Raw genomic sequence first — 23,533 nt, 5'->3', positions numbered from 1 at the left:
ATTTTTGATGCAATGCTTTGCAGCAGGGCTCATTCCTGCACTACAACTAGAGTATATGGGAGAGGTTGCAGTGTCATGGCACCAGCACCACTGCCAGCAGCCCAATTTTTCAGCCCCTGTTTAACAGTGGTGTTTAATTACAATTGTTGATGCGATGCTTTGCAGCAGGGCTCATTCATGCACTACAACTAGAGTATATGGGAGAGGTTGCAGTGTTGTGGCACCAGCACCAGTGCCTAAGGCCCAATTTTTCTGCCCCTGTTTAACAGGGGCGTTTAATTACAATTTTTGATGCAATGCTTTGCAGCAGGGCTCATTCCTGCACTACAACTAGAGTATATGGGAGAGGTTGCAGTGTCGTGGCACCAGCACCAGTGCCTAAGGCCCAATTTTTTTGCCCCGGTTTAACAGGGGTGTTTAATTACAATTTTTGATGCAATGCTTTGCAGCAGGGCTCATTCCTGCACTACAACTAGAGTATATGGGAGAGGTTGCAGTGTCATGGCACCAGCACCACTGCCAGCAGCCCAATTTTTCAGCCCCTGTTTAACAGTGGTGTTTAATTACAATTGTTGATGCGATGCTTTGCAGCAGGGCTCATTCATGCACTACAACTAGAGTATATGGGAGAGGTTGCAGTGTCGTGGCACCAGCACCACTGCCAGCAGCCCAATTTTTCCGCCCCTGTTTAACAGGGGCATATAATTACAATTCTTGATATAATATTTCACAGGAGGGCCCGTTCTTGTGCCCACCCAGAGTAACGGTGAGGACTTATAGTGTTGTGGCACCAGCACCACAACCACCAAAGGTCAATTTTTCTACCACTGTTCAACAATGGCATGTAATTACAATTCTTGATATAATCGTTCCCAGCAGGGCGCTCCAGCGCCCACTAAGAGTCACTTTGAGGGCTTACAATGTTGTGGCAAAACCAACACCTTGTTCCTCCATTTCTGCAGAGCATATAGGGCAGGCCCCTACTTTCAAACATCCAACTTACAAACATCTCCTACTTGCAAACGGAAGGAGACAACAGCAAGTGAGATGAAAAAAGACGGACGGCAAAACTAATTATACAGGGGTGATAACCCTTCCCCATGTTTTCCAAAAAGCTTAAAAATTTATTTTTTGACTGGAGCTACACTTTAAAAATGTACCAGTTGAAAATTACAAACAGATTCTACTTAACACAACAAATCTACACAGTCCCTGTCTTGTTTGCACCGCCTGTATACTGCTGTTCTGAGTATATAGGGCCTGGGGGCCACACGTATTTCCTTTTTTAATATGGGTACAGGGTTCCCCTTAATATCCGTACAAGACCCAAAGGGGCTGGTAATGGGCCGGGAGGGCTACCCATGCCATTTTTCTCAATGATTTTCAACCATATTGCAGGAACCAGATATAACATTAAAACCGCAAGCAGTTTTAAATGACGTTATTTCCGTTAAATGTCATTTTGTGCAGGGACTGTTCTAAACACGGGAAACATGTGGCACTTCACAGGCATACTATAGACACGCCCCAGGCACGATATTTAAAGGAATATTTCACTTTTTTTTCCACTTTAATCGTCATTAAAATCAGTGCTCCTGCCAAAACGGCCATTTTTAAAAACATTCTAGGCATTGACCCATGTCCCCTGGGGCAGGAGCCAGGTCCCCAAACCCTTTTTAGGACAGTATTTTGCATATTAGCCATTAAAATTAGCACTTTTAATTTCGAACGTTCGAGTCCCATAGACTTCAATGGGGTTCTAACGTTCGTACGAATTTGGGGTCCGTTCGAAAGTTCTGGTGCGAACCGAACCGGGGGTGTTCGGCTCATCCCTACCCTTGGGTATGGAGTTCACCAGAGCTTCACAGGTTGCCACTGGAGTCCTCTTCCACTCCCCCATGATGACATCACTGACCTGGTGGATGTTAGAGACCTTGTGGTCCTCAGCCTTCCATTTGGGGATGCCCCACATATGCTCAGTAGGGTTTAGGTCTGGGGACATGCTTGGCCAGTCCATCACCTTTACCCTCAGCTTCTTTAGCAAGGCAGCGGTCGTCTTGGAGGTGTGTTTGGGGTAGTTATCATGTTGGAATATTGCCCTGCGGCCCAGTATTCGAAGGGAGGGGATCATGCTCTGCTTCAGTATGTCACAGTACATGTTGCCATTCATAGCTCCCTCAATGAACTGTAGCTCCCCAGTACTGGCAGGACTCATGTAGCCCCAGACCATGACACTCCCACCAACATGCTTGACTGTAGCCAAGACACACTTGTCTTTGTATTCCTCACCTGGTTTCTGCCACACATGCTTGACACCTGAGTTAAATAAGTTTATCTTGGTCTCATCTGACCACAGGACATGGTTCCAGTAGTCAATGTCCTTAGTCTGCTTGTCTTCAGCAAACTGTTTGCAGGCTTTCTCATGCATCATCTTTAGAAGAGGCTTCCTGCTGGGACGACAGCCATGCAGACAAATTTGATTCAGTGTGCAGCATATGGTCTGAGCACTGACAGGCTGACCCCCCACCCCTTCATGCTCTGCAGCAATGCTGGCAGCACTGATACATCTATTTCTCAAAGACAACCTCTGGATATGACTCTGAGCATGTGCACTCAAATTCTTTGGTCGATCATGGCGAGGATTGTTCTGAGTGGAACCTGTCCTGTTAAACTGCTCTATAGTCTTGGCCAGGGCCGCTGATAGAAATCATGGTACCCGTACAGCCTACTTGATGGGGCCCCCCTTCAGCTCCACCCTTGGTCCCTCCTTTAGCCTCACTCTGGCCCTTCCCCAGATGCCATATTGTGCTGAAGACAGTGTCACCAATGCCATGCTGCCCGTCGACATATTTTGCTGCAAACAGTGCCACCCATGCTGCCGATGGCATAGTGCCATTGGCAGCATGGGTGGCACTGTCTGGAGCACAATATGGCATTGGTGGCATGGGTGGCACTGTCTGCAGCACATTAGGGCATTGGCGGCATGGGTGGCACTGTCTACAGCACAATATGACATTGGCAGCATGGGTGACAGTGTCTGCAGCACATTACGGCATTGGCGGCATGGTCTCTGCAGGTAGCACATGCATTATGGGCCATAACGCATGTGCTACCTGCAGACCGTGCCACCCATGCCACCAATGCCATAATGTGCTGCAGACAGTGCCATCCATCCTTTATGTAGCGCAAAAAATATTTTTTTCTGATTCTCAGACAGTTCTTTGCCATGAGGTGCCATGTTGAACTTCCAGTAAACAGTATGAGAGAGTGAGAGCGATAACACTAAATGTAACACATCTGTTTCCCATTCACACCTGAGACCTTGTAACACTAACGAGGGGACAGCAAATTTACACTGTTATACATGCTGTACACTCACTACTTTACATTGTAGAAAAGTATAATTTCTTCAGTGTTGTCACATGAAAAGATATAATAAAATATTTACAAAAATGTGAGGGGTGTACTCACTTTTGTGATATACTGTAAGTGTCCCTCTCTTCTCAGCTGCATAAAAGCTGTGGGAGGAGAAACAGCAATACACTGAGCTTCCCATTGAAAAGCTGTGTGTATGTGTGTGTGTGTGTGTTTGTGTGTGTGTGTGTGTGTGGGGGGGGGGTGTTGTCAGGACACGTCTGAGCATTGGAGGAGCGCAGGCTAAGCTCCCAGCATAGCTAGAGAACTGACCATGGTGTGTTTTCCTACCTAGTGTGGTCAGTTTTTAATAGGAAAGCAGAGTGATTGGCAGGAATACACAAAGGAAGCAAAACAAAGACAACCAGATACTTTTTTCATACAAGTACATGGTACAGCAAGCACATATGAGCAATATGAAATATTAGGTTTATGTATTGTTTTTTTTTTTGTTTAAAAAAAATAAATAGCCTACGGCACCTGGTATTCCCAGGCGCCCTCCCATCCAGGTACTAACCAGGCCTCTGAGATCAGATGAGATTGGCCACTTTCAGGCTGATGTGGCCGTAGGCGGTTTACGTATTGTTTAAAGTAACAAGAGCACTTATATATTTTTGTGCAAGGGTTAGGTTAAAAATTCCCAAATTTGAACATCTCACAGAGCACTGTTCAATTCATCATCTGAAAATGAAAAGAGGATGGCACAACTGCAAACTTACTAAAACATTGCTGTCCACCTAAACTAACAAGCTGGGCAAGGAGAGCATTAATCAGAGAAGAAGCCAAGAGGCCCATGGTAACTCTGGAGGAGCTCTGGTCAGATGAGACCAAAATTTTACTTTTTGGCCTAAAAGCAAAATGCTATGTGTGGAAGAAAACTAACACTGCACATAACCCTGAACACATCGTCCCCCCAGTGAAACACGGTGGTGGCAGCATTATGTTGTGGGGATGAATTTCTTCAACAGGGGCAGGGAAACTGGTCAGAGTTGATGGGAAGATGGATGGAGCCAAATACAGGGCAATCTTAGAAGAAAACCTGTTAGAGTCTTCAAAAGACTTGAGAATGGGAGAAAGGTTCACCTTCCAGCAGGACAACGACCCTAAACATACAGCCAGAGTTACAATGGAATGGTTTAGATCAAAATATATTCATGTGTCAAAGTCTAGACCTAAATCCAATTGAGAATCTATGGCAAGACATTCTCCATCCAATCTGACAGAGCTTGAGCTATTTTGCAAAGAAGAATGGGCAAAAATGTTACTCTCTAGATGTGCAAAGCTGGTAGAGACAGCCCCAAAAAGACTTGAATCTGTAAGCGAAAGGTGGTTCTACAAAGTATTGATTCAGGGGGGCTGAATACAAAAGCATGCCACACCTTTGACAGATTTATTTGTAAAAAAAAATAGATTTTTTTTTTTATTTTCCCTCCACTTCACAATTATGTGCCACTTTGTGTTGGTCTATGACATAAAATTCCAATAAAATACATTTATGGTTTTGGTTGTAACATGAAAAAATGTGGAACATTTTAAGGGGTATGAATACTTTTTCAAGGCACTGTAGATCACCAAGAAAGGATTGTTTTTTTTTCCTCTCAACAAAAGTTGAGTTACTCTTTAAGCTCTCTTTTTCATTTTTTTATTTTATTATTTTATTAAAATTAATGTACAGGTATTTCAGTGATTTTTAAATATACTCCAAATGTACAGATTGATGTAAATCTTAGGTAGTGCTACCCCTGTAGTAGCTGAAAGTTACTTGCCTGAGTCCTTTTCCCAGTAGTTTCCTTGTAGCAAACATACAGTTACGCTCTTCAGGCTCATTAACTAGTCTAGAGATATGCTTTTTATGATGTTTTCATAAGTATGTTGATAGGTAGTGTGTAATTGTAGGATACTCCAGTAACCCTTAGTAACGATTTGAGGACACTGAACTTTCTCATTCAGATCTGTGAGCCAAGTCTTTGCACAAGTAGAGAATGGACTGAGCTTTGTAGTAGAAACTTGAGGAGACTTATCTTACTCCCTGGACAGGCCGAGCAAAGGACTTTTACTAAGAATTAAATAGACTGAGCTCTTCAGGACATACAGTTGTGCTCATACGTTTTCATACCATGGCAGAATTTATGATTTATTGGCCATTTTTCAGAGAATATGAAGGATAACACAAAAACTTTTCTATCACTCATGGTTAGTGTTTGGCTGACGCCATTTATTATAAATCAACTGTGTTTACTCTTTTTAAATCATAATGAAAAAGAAACTACCCAAATGACCCTGATCAAAAGTTTACATACCCCAGTTCTTAATACTGTGTATTGCCCTCTTTAACATTGATGACAGCTTGAAGTCTTTTTTGGTATTTCTGGATGAGGCTCTTTATCTTCTCAGATAGCAAAGCTGCCCATTCCTCTTGGCAAAAAGCCTCCAGTTCCTGTAAATGCTTGAGCTGTCTTTCATGATTTGCATATTTGAGATCTCCCCAGAGTGACTTAATGATATTGAGGTCAGGAGACTGAGAAGGCCACTCCAGAACCTTCACTTTATTCTTCTGTAGCAAATGACAGGTCGACTTAGCCTTGTGTTTTGGATCATTGTCATGTTGGAATGTCTAAGTACGTCTCATGCGCAGCTTCCTGGCTGATGAATACAAATGTTCCTCCAGTATTTTTTGATAACATACTGCCTTCATCTTGCCATCAATTTTGGCCAAATTTCCTGTGCCTTTGTAGCTCATACATCCCCAAAACATTAGCGATTCACCTCCGTGTTTCACAGTAGGAATGGTGTACCCTTCATCATATGGTTGTGGCCAAAAAGCTAAATTTTGGTCTCATCACTCCAAATTACTTTGTGCCAAAATGTTTGAGGCTTGTCTCTGTGCTGTTTGATGTATTGTAAGCAGGATACTTTGTGGCATTTGTGTAGTAATGGCTTTCGTATGGTGACTTGACCATGCAGCCCATCTTTCTTCAAGTGCCTCCTTATTGTACATCTTGAAACAGCCACACCGCATGTTTTCAGAGAATACTATATTTCACATGAAGTTATTTGTGGGTCTTTCTTTGCATCCAGAACAATTTTCCTGGCAGTTGTGGCTGAAATTTTAGTATTTTTGGTCTACCTGACCGTGGTTTGGTTTCAACAGAGCCCCTCATTTTCCACTTCTTGATTAGAGGTTGAACACTGCTGATTGGCATTCTCAATTCCTTGGATATCTTTTTATATCCCTTTCCTGTTTTATACGGTTCAATTACCTTTTCCATCAGATCCTTTGACAATTCTTTTGCTTTCCCCATTACTCAGAATCCAGAAATGTCAGTGCAGCACTGGATGAAAGATGCAAGGGTCTACAGGGAGTCCAGAAACTCACTGACCTTTTATACAGTCACAATAGACTAAGTATAAGCAAACAGATCAAAGGTCAGGATAGTTATCTTTAATAACCATTCAAACCCCTTTGTGTCAACTTGTGTGCTTGTTATCAGGCCATAATCACCAGGGTATGTAAACTTTTGATCAGGGTCATTTGAGTAGTTTCTGTTGTCATTATGATTTAAAAAGAGTAAACACAGTTGATTGATAATACATGACTGCAGCCAAACACTAGCCTTTAGTTAATAAAAATGTTTCTTATTCATATTATCTGAAAAATGCCCAAGAAATCATAAATTCTGCAAGGGTATGTAAACTTATGATCACAACTAAACACTCTGACTCTAGCACAAGAAGAATAACAACTTCACACAGTCTCTAGGATCTGTATCACCAGTCTGTACTCACAAATGTTTTTGGAAAAATTGGTTGCCTTCTTCCAATATCCTCAAGACTCTTTCACCCTGTGATACCAGACTAGATCCTCAGGCTTAGTCAGTCTCTTAGTAAAGAAGGCCCCCAGATATCCCAAATGAGGCCTCAACATCCCACAGGCACATGGCTGAATGGCCTAGGGGCTAATTGCCCCCCTGGGCTGTAATCTCTTCCTCAGGTAAAAAGACCCAGCTGCACTGTCTCAGAATATTTATACAGACTCACAGTCCCCATCTGGGCACTTCTCCCTAGGGATTGGCCAGAACTGTATGAATATTAAGCTGCTGATTAAACACTGCCCACTAACTTCCAGAACATTTGTGGATCTGCCATATTGGAAGCAATCAATCCTGAAGCCAGTGAAACATAGAATAGGCCAGGAAAATATATGCAGCCTTTTGATTACAGTGAGACAAAACTAAATTTGCCTAATACAGAAATGCAGCTCTGCAGCTCTACTGCATGCAGTGAGCCAGAACTAAATTGACCTAATCCTAGCACCTACCTAGGAGCGTGCTACACTTATCAATGTGTTTTACACTTGTTTCTAGGTCTTTGTGTTCTTTGTACCCACAATGCACTGCCTGGCCTTTAAACTTAGATCAGCAAGCCAATTATAGGGCAAACAGAAAGCGCAACAGTATCACCAGCATCCAATCCAGGTTATCTGGCTTAGACGGGCCGCCAAGGGGGCTTTTGGATAAGCCAGTCCCCTCACTATAAAAAAGAAGGCTCACAGTAGCCATATTGACAATGTACCTTAGCTGCACAAGGGGGAGTATAACACTGGCAGATCTGGTAAAGTAGATGTAAACCCTTACTGAATGTCTTGTATGTAGCAAAATGCTATGTATATTGGAAAATCTGGAGGTGGGGAGAGACACGTTTTCAAACATGTTTTCATCCTTTGTTACATTTGAATGCTGCTCATGAACTGCAGACTTTTTTTCACTTGCCCCTGTCCACATGCACTACAGTTGTAATAGGCTGCATGTTTTTTTTTTTTTTCTAATTGTTGCTGGTTGCAATTGTCTTTTTACAGGTTATTTTTTTTAAATGATACTTTCCATGAAAATGTTAGGTCTACTTTTTTGAAAACCCCCACTCCTCAAACACAAATTGCCTGAAAAGACATATATAAATAAAGCCTGGAATGCACATCAGCATGTCATTTTCAGTTCAGTTTAGTAGAGCATGGTGGTGATTTACAGACAGGAGATTGCAGGAGATGGGGCAGAATGTTGTCACCCCAGAATAGAAAGTGCCACAACAAGGACCTTTATATTATCAGATGTTATTTTCACAAATGTCAGTACAGGCAACAGAAAAACAATGCAGGCAACAGAATAATGTACCTGTTGTTGCACCCCAAACCCGTCCTCAACCCCCCTCCCCTGAGGCAGAATAATGTCAACCTTGCTATAAAGCTTGAGTCTGCTAGAAGTGAGTACTATGAATATTTTAATTTTCTCTTTCTGAGTTGTGATGAATTGTGGACCTGATAGAGATTAACCCTCTCCTTTCAGATGGTTGTTATGATCAAGAAAGGAGATGGCTTGGTTTACCAGTCCTATTTATAAAGCACTCACAGACCTCATTTGATTGCAAGAGGTAAGCTTTTGGAGTAACCAGGACCACTACTAAAAATCATGGGGCCCTGTACAGCCTACCTGATGGGGCCCCCTTCAGCTCCACCCCTGGCCCCGCCCATGGTCCCTCCTTCAGCCCGCCCTGTCCCAGCCCCTCCCCAGACCCCACCTTGAAACAAAGTGAAGGTTTGTCTACAAGTGATAGGCATGGCTGGCACTGTCTGCAGCACATTACGGCATTGGCGGCATGGGTGGCACTGTCTGCAGCACATTACGGCATTGGCGGCACTGTCTGTAGCACATTACGGCATTGGTGGCATGGGTGACACTGTCTGTAGCACATTACGGCATTGACGGCACAGGTGGCACTGTCTCTGCAGGCAGCACATGCGTTATGGGCCATAAAGCATGTGCTACCGGCAGACAGTGCCGCCAATGCTGTAACGTGCTGCAAACAGTGCCAGCCGTGACACTAATGGCATAACGCATGTGCTACCTGCAGACAGTGCCACCCATGCCACCAATGCCATATTCTGCTGCAGACAGTGCCACCCATGCTGCTAATACCATAATGTATATACGCTGCTGCATCAGTAGTAGATCTTGAATTCCCCCCCAAGCAAGCACACACCTGTGTAATTTTTAGCTGGGCTCCATGAGGCACTTCTTCCCTGATCCTGCTGCACTGCTGCCTGGACTGGAGTGTCCAACTGTCCACAAATGATTCCATTCAGATGCGATCATGTCAGCTACTTATTTTTTGTGTTCTGCCAGTCTGCCACCGCCGCTCGCCTCACTGCCACTTCTCGCAAGAGGAGGGGGAGGAATCACTCCACGGCGCCAAGGGGGACGGCACGATAGAGGACACACCGGCTGGGACTTGAGCCACAGCCAGCATGAAGAGCGGGTGCAGAAGAGGCATTCTTCCGCACCCGAAATAGAGGAAATAGTCCCTCCCCTGCCGCCACCTAGTCTGCAGATAGCTATCTGCACAAAAAAAACGTAAAAATAACCGGGGGGTGATGGGGGCTATTTGGTTGGTAGTCGAGCCGGATGGGCCATGGTTGGAGGATTTGTTTTTGTTTTTTTATATTATTTATCTGCTCAGCTTGCCCAGGCCCCCCTGCTGGCCGGGCCCGCTACAACAGGGCCAGTCGTACTGGCCTATCAGCGGCCCTGGGAGTAACACAAGGTGGATAGATATTATATGAGAAGCTGGAATACACAAGAACAGTGTATACCATTTGTTTAGGACATTTACTGATATGTTTGTTGGACATTTTGCACAGCACAGCTTCTCAGTCACAAATCTCTCCCAGCTCTCTGACAGCTCTGTATCACCATTGCGGTTCTCCAGCATCCTCCCAGCTCCCTGAATTCCTTCCAGTGGCAGATCCAGCTTCACGGCTGTTACATCATGGACCAGAACCCTTTGAGTAGACTTTCCTGAGACACTATATACCTACTGTATAACTTTGGATATCCTGTGAGTGCAGTACGTATGTTTTTAATGTTTATCATCCAATAAATTGTACTACACTATTCGCTGCTTGGCACTTCTTTCTCCCTATCTCCTTTTGTTGTTTCAATAGTTGGGTTCCCAGCCCACTCCAGAGGCAGCCTCACCTCCACCATGCAGTGTTAGCCTATGACCCTTACACCTATTCTTCTACATATCTGGCTCTCCTCTGGGACTTTCCATTTTTAGGATTTGACTTTTAGAACGTTCCATTTGCACCACCTGGTCCTCTTTCATACATGGATATTTTTGACCAGATAAAGTGCCATACACACTTAATTTGCTAATTTATCTGACATTGTAATTTATTGGCAACAAGGTCAGCGCTGAGTAAATGATTTTGTGTGTTGGTTAATTCACAAAGCCTTCCACTGTGCTGAAGGCCCTTTGCTGACATGACACGTAAAGCAGGGCAGGCTAGTATCTCAAGCGAATATTGAGCCACCTATACTCAGTGGTATATTCTTGACAAGCAGCAGTCCAAGTGTGCTCCCCGGCACATATAGGCCTCCCTTAAACAGGTGGAGGCTCCTACAGAGGCCCCCAGGGTGCACTCCTGTTGTCAGGACTCTGTGGGTGGAGGGAGTGTTTATCTCCTCTCTTCCCTGGTCTCCATGGTGACAGTTGCAGCCCTCTAAAGTCTCATTGATAAAAAAACACCACTGGGTTGCGGGGCACACATGTGTGCTGACATCCTTTGGTCATGGCATGATCATCCCCTGAAAGGGGCGGGGCAGCACCACTGCATTGGATATGTCAGGAGGCTATTGTGGGACCCGATTGCTCTGCATCAGGACATTAATTGGGGACATACTGTATGTTCCCTGTGTGGAGGCAGCCAATCAGCCCCCATGGAGTGGGCTTGCCTTCACCTTCTTCCCCCAAGTATTTGGAGATAAGGGACCAATTAATGTATTGCTTGTCCCCATACCACCATAGTGCCCTCCTTCCCTCCCCAGATGCCTATCTGGGGGGTCATTTTAGATATTTAAGTGAATTTTTCTTTATTTTATGTATATTATTTTGGCATTGTAATATCTCTGTTTTTGTATGATTCTTCTATGTTTCTTGATGCTTTTTAGATGGGCTGCCTTGGTCTCTGGGGATCCATGTTGGCCTATTGGTGGGTCCATGCATCACCTGTTGTTCGTGGGATAGTTAATGATGACCTCCTATCAATGGATGCTATTATAAGTATCTCTGGCTGGTTAAGTTTGACTTTGTATGTTAGTTATAAGTATATCATGTTGCAATACAGATGCAGTGATGTGCTATTATACATTATTAAGCTATATTTAAACAATTGTGATCCAGTGAATCTGCATACACCTCTGAAGAAGAGGAAAAAGAATCTACCTCAAAACGCATCGGGTGTCTATTTCTGCTCCATTGGTGAACAATTTGTTATGCTCCCTCATGTTGAGATTGTGGGTTCTGGGGTAACCGTAATGTAGTAGGTGCAAGTCTAAATACCAGCCTTTTGCTCTTTAATCAGTTTTATCAACTACAGTGCCTTGAAAAAATATTTATACCCCTTGAAATTTTCCAGATTTTGTCATGCTACAACTAAAAACGTAAATGGATTTTATTGGAATTTTATGTGATACACCAACACAAAGTGGCACATAATTGTGAAATAAAAGGAAAATGATAAATGGTTTTCAAAATGTAAAAAAAAAATATCTTAAAAGTGTGAAGGGCATTTGTTTTCAACTTCCCTGAGTCAATACTTTGTAGAACCACCTTTCGCTGCAATTACAGCTGGATGTCTTTTTAGGTATATCTCTATCAGCTTTGCACATTAGTGACATTTTTTGCCATTCCGCTTTGCAAAATAGCTCAAGCTCTGTCAGACTGGATGGAGAGTGTCTGTGAACAACAATTTTCAAGTCTTTCCAAAGATTCTCAATTAGATTTAAGTCTGGACTTTGACTGGGCCATTCTAACACATGAATATGCTTTGTACTAAACCATTTTATTGTAGCTCTGGCTGTATGTTTAAGTTGTTGACCTGCTGGAAGGTGAATCTCTTCACCAATCTCAAGTTTTTTGCAGACTCTAACAGTTTTTCCTTTAAAGCGGAGGTCCACCCTAAAGTGGACCTTCCGCTCATTGGAACCCTCCCCCCCTCCGGCGCCACAATTGGCACCTTTCAGGGGGGAGGGGGGTGCAGGTTCCTGTACAGTACAGGTATCTGCACCCACTTCCGGCGTAGATTCTGCAGAAGGTACGCCCCTTTCCGCAGAATCTACGCCCTTTTCCGAAGGTCCCCCGTTGCCTGCTGGGAAACACACAGATCCCAGAGACAGCGGGGACCATCCTTATTGCGCAGCGCGACTCGCGCATGCGCAGTAGGGAACCGGGAAATGAAGCCGAAAGGCTCCACTTCCTGATTCCCATACCCAAGATGGCGGCGGCAGCACCCGAGAGATGATCGAGAGATCGGCTTCGGGTGCCGACATCGCGGGCGCGCTGGGTGGGTAAGTGCCATTATTTTAAAAGTCAGCAGCTGCAGTATTTGTAGCTGCTGGCTTTAAAAAAAAATGGCGGACTCCCGGCAGACTCCCGCTTTAAGATTGCCCTGTATTTTACTCCATCCATCTTCCCATCAACTCTGACCAACTTCCCTTTCCCTGATGAAGAGAAACATCCCTACAACATGATGCTTCCACCACCATGTTTCATGGTGGGGATGGTGTGTTCAGGGCGATATGCAGTGTTAGTTTTCCACCACACATTTAGGCCAAAAACTTACATTTTGGTCTCATCTGACCAGACCACCTTCTTCCACAAGTCTGCTATGTCCCTCACATGGACTTTCGCAAACTGCAAACAGGACTTCTTATGGCTTTCTTTCAACAATGCCTTTCTTCTTGCCACTCTTCCATAAAGGCAAGATATGTGGAGTACACGACTAATAGTTGTCCTGTGGACAAATTCTCCCACCTGAGCTGTGGATCTCTGCATCTCCTCCAGAGCTACCATGGGCCTTTTGGCTGCTTCTCTCATTAATGCTCTCCTCGCCCAGTCTGCACCCTGCAGACTTTTCCTGCATGGAGAAAAGTCTGTTTATTTTGAGCGTGGCTCCAGGTAGCCGGGGCTATTGAAGGAAGCGTCCCCCCACGCCGTTTTTTTCGGCGTAGGGCTTCCCCTTTAACTCCATACCAGGTGACGGGGCCAGCGACGCTTCCTTCAATAGCCCCGGCTACCTGGAGCCACGCTCAAAATAAACAGACTTTTCTCCATGCAGGAAAAGTATCATATCAGACCCTTATCTGACCCTTATCTGAGCGCGCTACCCGGCCGGTCAGGAAAGGGGGTTGGGACGAGCTAGCAGAAGATAGCGGAGGACTCCAGCGAGAAGACCCCCGAAGATGGAAGAAGACTCCCTGAGCTGTGCAATAAACAATTTTTAACCCTTGTGTGTTTGTGTTTTTTAAAAAAAATTTCACAGGTGAATGGGTAGGGGTACATTGTACCCCATACTCATTCACATAGGGTGGGGGGCCAGGATCTGGGGGCCCCCTTATTAAAGGGGGCTCCTGGATTCTGATAAGCCCCCCACCCGCAGACCCTGACAACCAATGGCCAGGGTTGTCGGGAAGAGGCCCTTGTCCTCATCAATACGTGGCCCCCGTTCCCCAAAGCAACCCCCCATGTTGAGGGCACGCGGCCTGCTACGGCTAAGGAGATGGGGAGGCGCTCGCTCGTCCCCACCCCCTTTCCTGACCGGCTGGTTTGCGTGCTCGTATAAGGGTCTGATATGGACCTGGGGGGGACCCCCACGCCATTTTTTCGACGTAGGGCTTCCCTTTTAACTCCATACCAGGTGACTGGGCCAGCAACACTTCATTCGCTACCTGGAGCTACGCTCTAAATGAACGGACTTTCCTCCATGTGTGTGGGCAAGTCCGTTCATTTCAAAAGTACAGCGGATAGTCCGGCGGACTATGTCCGCTGGATAGTCTGATCGTGTGTACGCGGCATAACAAACCTCTGGGGGCTTCACAGACCAGCTGTATTTATACTGATATTCAATTACACACAGGTAGACTCTATATACAAATTGGGTGACTTCTGAAAGCAATTGGTTCCACTAGATTTTAGTTAGAGGTGTCAGAGTAAAGGAGGCTGAATACAAATGCATGCCACACTTTCCAGATATTTATTTGTAAAAAATTTTGAAAAACATTTATCATTTTCCTTCCACTTCCACTTGAAGCATGTAATTAGAGCCAGAGGCAGTGCCACTGACCGACCAATCTGGGGGGGGGGGGGGGGGGTGGGGTTGCTTGCTCCCCCCCCCCAACAAAAGAACACCACTGCTTTACAACATTTTCCTACAATCCCTGAGATGAGATACCTCATGTTTATCTTTATTAGCATCAATCTATTTGTAATTGGTGGGAATATCTGTGCTGTTGGAGACTTTGAGTGCCTTTCCTATGAAACAACACATGATGTCAATGTTTCTTGTGCTCTATAAACTTTTCCGTATCCTGTAGATCTTGTTTTACAGTATATTGTAAAATTTATAAAGAATGCAAAAAATATATACAAGTATAAAAAAATGTAAACTGTAATTAGTGTTTAACAGAAAAATACTTAAAAATATTGATGGTGAGAAACATTTCAATGTGGGAACATCCGATGCCATAAAACTGGAGTAATGGGACTGCTTTCACCTACTTCTTCCATGTTTTTCCCTATTTAGTGTAGGGCAGGAACCCTTTGGCAGGAGGATTCTACAATACATTTTTGCTGCTGCCTACCCTTCACTTGGACAGTGGAATTCCCCTCTCTCTTTGGATGTAGGGATGAGCCGAACACCCCCCGGTTCGGTTCGCACCAGAACTTTCGAACGGACCCCAAATTCGAACGAACTTTAGATCCCCATTGAAGTCTATGGGACTCGAACGTTCGAAATGAAAAGTGCTAATTTTAACGGCTAATATGCAAGATACTGTCCTAAAAAAGGTTTGGGGACCTGGCTCCTGCCCCAGGGGACATGGGTCAATGCCTAAAATGTTTTAAAAAATGGCCGTTTTGGCGGGAGCACTGATTATAATGACGATTAAAGTGAAAAAAAAAAGTGAAATATTCCTTTAAATATGGTGCCTGGGGGGTGTCTGTAGTTTGCCTGTGAAGTGCCACGTGTTTCCCGTGTTTAGAACAGTCCCTGCACAAAATGACATTAAACGGAAATAACACCATTTAAAACTGCTTGCGATATGGTTGCAATATGGTTGAAAATCATTGAGAAAAATGGCATGGGTAGCCCTCCCTGCCCATTACCAGCCTATTTGGGTCTTGTACGCATATTAAGGGGAACCCTGTACCCATATTAAAAAAAGGAAATGCGTGTGGCCCCCAGGCCCTATATACTCAGAACAGCAGTATACAGGCGGTGCAAACAAGACAGGGACTGTGTAGGTTTGTTGTGTTAAGTTGAATCTGTTTGTAATTTTCAACTGGTACATTTTTAAAGTGTAGCTCCAGTCAAAAAAACTATTTTTAAACTTTTTGGAAAACATAGGGAAGGGTTATCACCCCTGTATAATTTGTTTTGTCGTCCATCTTTTTTCATCTCACTTGCTGTTGTCTCCTTCCGTTTGCAAGTAGGAGATGTTTGTAAATTGGATGATTGAAAGTAGGGGCCTGCCCTATATGCTCTGCAGAAATGGCGGAACAAGGTGTTGGTTTTGCCACAACATTGTAAGCCCTCAAAGTGACTCTTGGTGGGCTCTGGAGCGCCCTGCTGTGAACGATTATATCAAGAATTGTAATTACATGCCATTGTTGAACAGTGGTAGAAAAATTGACCTTTGGTGGTTGTGGTGCTGGTGCCACAACACTATAAGTCCTCACCGTTACTCTGGGTGGGCACAGGAAGGGGCCCTCCTGTGAAATATTATATCAAGAATTGTAATTACATGTCCCTGTTAAACAGGGGCAGAAAAATTTGGCCTTAGGCACTGCTGCTGGTGCCACCACACTGCAACCTCTGCCATATACTCTAGTTTTATTGCAGGAATTAGCCCTGCTGCAAAGCATTGCATCAAAAATTGTAATTAAACGCCCCTGTTAAACAGGGGCAGAAAAATTGGGCCTTAGGCACTGGTGCTGGTGCCACCACACTGCAACCTCTGCCATATACTCTAGTTTTATTGCAGGAATTAGCCCTGCTGCAAAGCATTGCATCAAAAATTGTAATTAAACGCCCCTGTTAAACAGGGGCAGAAAAATTGGGCTGATGGCACTGGTGCTGGTGCCACCACACTGCAACCTCTCCCATATACCCTTGTTTGATTGCAGGAATTAGCCCTGCTGCAAAGCATTGCATCAAAAATTGTACTTAAACGTCCCTGTTAAACAGGGGCAGAAAAATTGGGCTGATGGCATCAACCAGAACCAGAAATGTTCTTCCAACATATCAGCGGAGGAGGAAGAGCATAGACAATCAACATAACAGGACAGTCACTCAGCATCAGCATAGGCAGTCTTGAAGGGATGTGATATTTCAAAAAAAATTATTCTGTTACATCAGCTTCAGGTGCTTGGTAGCTGTGGGTGATCCAAGACTGATTCATCTTAAAGAAGGTCAGTCGATCAACTGATTCGGTGGACAGGCGCACCCTGTGATCGGTAACAAAGCCACCAGCAGCACTGAAGGTGCGTTCCGAAAGAACGCTGGATGCAGGACAGGCCAGTAGCTCAATTGCATACTGTGCAAGCTCTGGCCAGTGATCCATCCTCAAGACCCAGTAAGCCAGAGGATTTTCAGTGGGAAAGGTGTCCAAGTCTGACCTTGCCCCTAGGTATTCCTGCACCATGTAAATTACACGCTGGCGATGGGTGCTGGAACCAATCATACCTTGGGGCTGCGGACTAAAAAATTGTCTGAAAGCATCAGTCAGACGGCCACCTTCTCCACCGCTCCTTCTGACTGATGCCTCAGCAAAACGTTGTCCAGGACCAGGAGTTTGTAACCTCCCAGTCTCTGGGAACGCATTGCACAGACCTTTCTGCAAGGCCTCCCGGAGATGTCTCATCCTCTGCTCCCTCTGCGATGGCAAGATAAGGTCGGCAACCTTACCCTTGTACCGTGGATCAAGGAGAGTGGCCAGCCAGTAATGGTCCCTCTCCTTGATCCGAAGAATACGAGGATCCTTCCGCAGGCTTTGCAGGATCAGGGAGGCCATGCAGCGTAGGTTAGCTGAGGCATTCGGTCCGGAGTCCTCTGGGTCACTAAGGACAACATGATCCGCAGCTACCTCCTCCCAGCCACATACAAGTCCACGTGTTTCTTGGGACTGTAAATCATCCCTACAAGACTGCTGCTGCTGCTGCTGCTGCTGCTGATGCTGAGTGCCAGCCTCCACCTCCATGCTGACACAATCATCCTCCTCCTCCTCCTCATCCTCTTCCTGTGTGATGGGTGGCACAGCAGGAACACTGTCTGGATAAAGGGGGCCTTGAGAGGCAAGGAAGTCCTCCTCTTCCTGCCTCTGTTCTGCCTCAAGTGCCCTGTCCATTATTCCACGCAGCGTATGCTCCAAGAGGTGGACAAGAGGTACAGTGTCACTGATGCATGCACTGTCACTGCTCACCATCCTTGTGGCCTCCTCAAACGGTGACAGGACAGTGCATGCATCCCTGATCATGCCCCACTGGCGTGGTGAGAAAAAACCAAGCTCCCCTGACCCTGTCCTGGTGCCGTAGTCGCACAGGTACTCATTGATGGCCCTCTGCTGCGTGTGCAGCCGCTGCAGCATGGCCAATGTTGAGTTCCATCTGGTGGGCATGTCACATATAAGGCGGTTCTTGGGCAGGTTCAACTCCTTTTGGAGCTCAGCCAGCCGAGCACAGGCATTAAATGATCGGCGGAAATGCACACAGACTTTCCTGGCCTGCTTCAGGACATCCTGTAAGCCGGGGTACCTGCCCAAGAACCCCTGCACCACCAGGTTAAGGACGTGAGCTACACAGGGCACATGGGTCAGTTATCCCTGTCGGAGGGCGGAGAGGAGGTTGGTGCCATTGTCGCAAACCACCATTCCTGGCTTAAGCTGGCGTGGCGTCAACCACCTCTCGGCCTGCCCCTACAGAGCTGACAAAACATCCACCCCAGTGTGTCTCCTGTCCCCCAAACAAACCAGCGCAAGCACGGCATGGCATCGTTTTGCCTGCGTACTTGCGTAGCCCCTGGAACGCCTACGGAGCACCGCTGGTTCTGAGGACAGAGCACTGGAAGAGGCCATGGAGGAAGAAGAAGAGGAGGGGGTGGAGGAGAGAGGTGTGTCACAACCAATAGTAGCATTTTGGAGGCGTGGTGGCGGAACAACCTCCAACACTACTGCACCTTGTCCTGCATCCTTCCCAGCTGCCAGAAGAGTGACCCAATGGGCCGTGAAAGACAGGTAACGTCCCTGTCCATGCCTGCTGGACCATGAGTCAGCGGTAATATGCACCTTACCGCTGACCGCCCTGTCCAGCGAGGCAAGGACATTGACTTCCACATGCCGGTAGAGAGCCGGAATCGCCTTCCGTGAGAAAAAGTGGCATTTGGGGACCTGCCACTGAGGAACCGCACATTGTACAAACTCACGGAAGGGGGCCGAGTCTACCAACTGAAAAGGCAGCAGTTGAAGTGCTAGCAATTTAGCCAAGCTAGCATTCAACCGCTGGGCATGTGGATGGCTGGGAGTGAACTTCTTTCGCTGGTCCAGCAGCTGGGGCAGGGACATTTGCCTGCTATAATCGGACGTAGGTGTACCGCTAGCAGAGTTCCCGGAAGCACTTGGCTGTGACACACCTAATTCTACACCTTCATTCCTCTCAGAGCAGGTTTCAGAGAGGACTGAAGGTCTAGTGGGGTTGGAGATGCCAGCTGATGAGGAGCAAGGAGAGGTCCGCTTTGTTCTTTGGTGTGGGTCTTTGAGGTACGCTTGCCAACGAGCTGCATGGCAGGTCAACATATGTCTGGTCAAGTATGTGGTGCCCAAGCGGCTGATGTTTTGGCCACGTGAGATACGCTTGAGACATATGTTGCAAATAGCAGCGGTGCGATCTGATGCACTCGTCTCAAAAAAGGCCCACACCAAAGAACTTTTAGAATAACGCGCAGAGGCAGCGCCCTGCACAGGCGGAGCTCTGCGGTGTGATTCAGTCGGTGTGCTGCCCCTAAGCTGGCCCCCGGAGGGCATCGTGCCTCGTTGGACATGTGCCTCCTCCTCCTCCTCCTCCTCCTCCTCCTCCTCTCTCCTTCCAGGCACCCACGTGGAGTCAGTGCCCTCATCATCCCCTCCCTCTTCATCGCTGTAGCAAACCTGGCAGTATGCTGCAGCTTGTGGAACATGACTGCCAGATTGCTGTCCTTCTTGAGCATCCCCTCTCTCTGCGCTCACGCTACTGCCTTCCTCTAGCTGAGTGTCATCATCAGAGCCCACAAAACACTGGGCATCCTCCTGGAGCATGTACCCAACACTGTGCTCAAAGAGTTCAGGAGACTCCTCAGGAGGACGTGGTGGGTCTAGGGAAGGAGTCACTGATGATGACATTGAGAGGAGGGAAGACGATGCGTTGGCAGCTGCTTTGCTAGTACCCTGAGCCTGGGTGAGAGAGGATGAGGAGGATGAAGAGGGCTTGGTCATCCACTCTACCAAGTCGTTGGCATGTTGCGGCTCAACATGTCCAGCTGCCGAAAAGAAGGACAAGCGTGTCCCATGGCCACATGCTGATGACAATGCACCGCGTCCACGACCAGCACTGTTGTCTCTAGACACAGAGCCTGCTTGCCCTCTTTTATCGGCTCGCGCCTGTCTGCCTCTCCTTGCTGGCCTTCCAGACATGGTAATGGCCTGAAGGGAGTTGGGTAAAAAAGCAGTTGGGTAGTGTATATTGTGCTAGAGGCACACAACACCCACTAACTCCTGCAGATGCCTTTATTATAGAACACCAGAGATAAAGGGGTATATACAGATGTATACTGTGCTGTGCTGGAGGCACACACAACTTCCAATAACTCCTGCAGATGGCAAGTGGTCTCAAATAGAGAAGAGCTATGTAGGTGGATATAGCGGTATGTACTGGGTACAGAGCACGCAGACAGCACGCACTATCTCCTAACACTACTGACTGCAAGCTCTATTATAAAAGATAGATCACTAGCTATATAGGTGAGGTGAATATAGCGGTGTATACTGCGGTCAGGGCACGCAGACAACAACCACTACACAACAGCAAGATCGAAAATCGTCCGAAAACGATCGGTGTGTACTGTGTTGAAGGTACACAGAACACGCACTAACTCCTGCAGATGCCTTTATTATAGAACACCAGAGATAAAGGGGTATATACAGATGTATACTGTGCTGTGCTGGAGGCACACACAACTTCCAATAACTCCTGCAGATGGCAAGTGGGCTCAAATAGAGAACAGCTATGTAGGTGGATATAGCGGTATGTACTGGGTACAGAGCACGCAGACAGCACGCACTATCTCCTAACACTACTGACTGCAAGCTCTATTATAAAAGATAGATCACTAGCTATATAGGTGAGGTGAATATAGCGGTGTATACTGCGGTCAGGGCACGCAGACAATAACCACTACACAACAGCAAGATCGAAAATCGGCCGAAAGCGATCGGTGTGTACTGTGTTGAAGGTACACAGAACACCCACTGCTTCAGACGCCAACACACTACACAAGGCCGCCGCGCTGGCGGCCTTATATAGTGTGGGGCGTGCACTACACAGCCTGAGCTATGATTGGCCACAGGCATCCTGCCTGTGGCCAATCATGGCTCTCCTCGCTGCTGGCGCTGCGATTGGCCAAGCATGCGGGGTCACAGTGCATGCTTGGCCAATCATGAGCCAGCAATGCACTGCGCCATCACAGTGCATTGTGGGCCGTGAGCGCCAAACACGAATTTGGCGCGAACGGACCAAAATGTTCGGACTTCGCCGAACGGACGAACAGCCAATGTTCGAGTCGAACGTATGTTCGACTTGAACACGAAGCTCATCCCTATTTGGATGCTGCCTACCCTTCCCTCCTGCATTTTGAAAGGGTGGGCAGTCCACGGCCTTAGGTTTTCCCTCTGCAGCTATGCCTCCACTTTGCTCAATATAAGAAAAATACAACTGACTGCTAAGAGCCTGGGAAGAGAAAGATTATGCTGACAAAACAAAGGAATTGCAGACGTGTCTGACCATGCTGTGCACAGCCAAACTACCAAATCAAAATGAAAATATACTGACAATTTTAAATAAAATAAAAAGTACTTATAAAAAAAATAAATGAAGTAAAAATAAAGAAATTGAGGATGGGAATTTCCACTGGATAATAGGGGAGGGGTTGAATCACAAAGATCTTGGACAAAGTGGGACTGGTTATAATGTAACTTTTTTTTACAACTGCAAATGGCAGCTTCTTTCCGCTGTCATCATAAACGGTGCTGTACAGCTACTGCACAATATATGTGGGTATTGTCTTTCTATACCCTATAATACATCAAATTTCTATTTCAAGATAACCTCTATTTTGTCTTTCTCTCTTTTATTGCAGTCTAATCAAGCTGCTTACATACTGTCCAGCCACTGAACATTATTTGTGGCTATTGTAGCTCAGATAATACTCCTACAACGTAAAATCTGACTTGTCTCTTTCTATTTGCTGCAATTTCAAGTGCTTGGGTATAGACCTGACAATAGTAAATTTTTACAAAACACATACCCGAAGTCTAAATAATGAATATTTTGGGAATAATTGGGGATATGGGTATGGGAAAGAGTTCAGGGAATATGGGGTTGTGGGTTTGAAGTGTTTTGTGCACACTTTAGATTAAACTTTCATATAGCTTTTAGATCTGTCTTGGCTGTTACTTCTACCATTCAATTCAGACCAGAGAGAAAAGTGGCACCATCTGAAACACATGTCAAATTCTCACACTATTAAAGGATTGAAGATATGTTATTATGATTGGCAGGTAATATTGGCTTGACAGAGTTATTCGCGAGAGGCTCAACTGCCATGCTTTTCCAGGACATAGATGCTAGATATCATCTTGTGGACACATTGGTGATGCAACATTAACTCCTACAAAAGGTTAAAGTTGACTTGGCTATGAAAATTGCATTTAATGCCAAGCCTATTTTATTTCTTTTTAGCTTTGGTGTTGAAGAGTCCACAGCCTGTCACCTTTTTAGCTCTAAATTCCAGTTCTGATATAAAACCATCTTGGGAATGATTCTAAAAATAACGATCACAAACATAATAAATAGCCCTTAATGTCAGTATGCCTTCATTCTATAATAATACACAGTCACAGTTACATATTGATATGTGCAGCAGAATAAAGAAACAAGAGAGTTTAATGCATAACTTACCCACCAACTGTCCCGGACAGTCCTGCTTTTTGGTCAGTTGTCCCTCAGTGGCTGCGTCTCGGGATCATAACATGAAGCTTACTGTGGGTTACTGGACATGTGAGATAACACTGAGCAGGCTTACGTTTGTTGCCTAGCAGCGAAAGCAACAAGTGGCAGCCCCCCAGCCTACCATGAGTAAAGGTAATAAAGCATATATACCACTCACTGTATGTCTGGTATTGGAGAGTTAACTTATATATCAAATGATGTAAGAAAATAAACATAGAATACTTCTTACTAGCTGAGTGGGGACTGGCGGAATGCATGTCCTGTGACAGAGCAGGTACTGTCTCTCCCAGCTCAAGGCATGGGTAGAGGAGAGGGAGGCTGTCAGTGTAGAGGAGGAGAGGTGAGCAAGGCTGTCCATTGGACTGTTGTGTGCATATGCTGGAGCAAAGAACTGAAAGAGCTGAGTGGTATGTGGAATTTCTGGGCTGACACATCTGCTGACAGGGACCAGGGTTATCAAAAGCAATGGTACAAAATTTGCTAAAGATGGCAAGACAGGAGTTGATCATGGCTTGTCTTACTTTTACCAGAATACAAGCAGTCCTCTTTAATTTTCTCACTTCTGAGCCCACGTACACACGGTCGGAGATTTTGCCAACCAAATCCGTCGGATTTTGCCCGTCGGATTTAGTCCGACGGATTGTGTCCGAAACTGTTGCATACACACGGTCGGGCCAAGTTGGCGAAAAATCAGATCTTTCAGAACGTGATGACGTAATTTAGTTACGATGGGACTACATTCAGGCTAGTAGCC

At 45.8% G+C, this 23,533-nt stretch overlaps 1 long non-coding RNA gene across 1 annotated transcript in view; it reads right to left on the bottom strand.

The window, feature by feature from the left end:
• LOC143932930 (uncharacterized) overlaps positions 1–23,114 on the bottom strand; it is a 42,863-nt gene extending 19,749 nt beyond the window's left edge. Inside the window, exon 1 of the long non-coding RNA XR_013262984.1 lies at positions 22,729–23,114. This is a non-coding gene — a long non-coding RNA (uncharacterized LOC143932930). The remainder of the gene's footprint in view (positions 1–22,728) is intronic.
• Between the last annotated feature and the right edge of the window lie 419 nt (positions 23,115–23,533).

The sequence above is a fragment of the Lithobates pipiens genome, unplaced genomic scaffold (assembly GCF_037356315.1).
Source record: "Lithobates pipiens isolate NorthernLeopardFrog02 unplaced genomic scaffold, aLitPip1_a1.2 Scaffold_10, whole genome shotgun sequence".
NCBI lineage: Eukaryota > Metazoa > Chordata > Amphibia > Anura > Ranidae > Lithobates > Lithobates pipiens.
The sequence above is the reverse complement of the archived record's forward strand: the minus strand, read 5'-3'. Positions and strand labels throughout refer to the sequence as shown.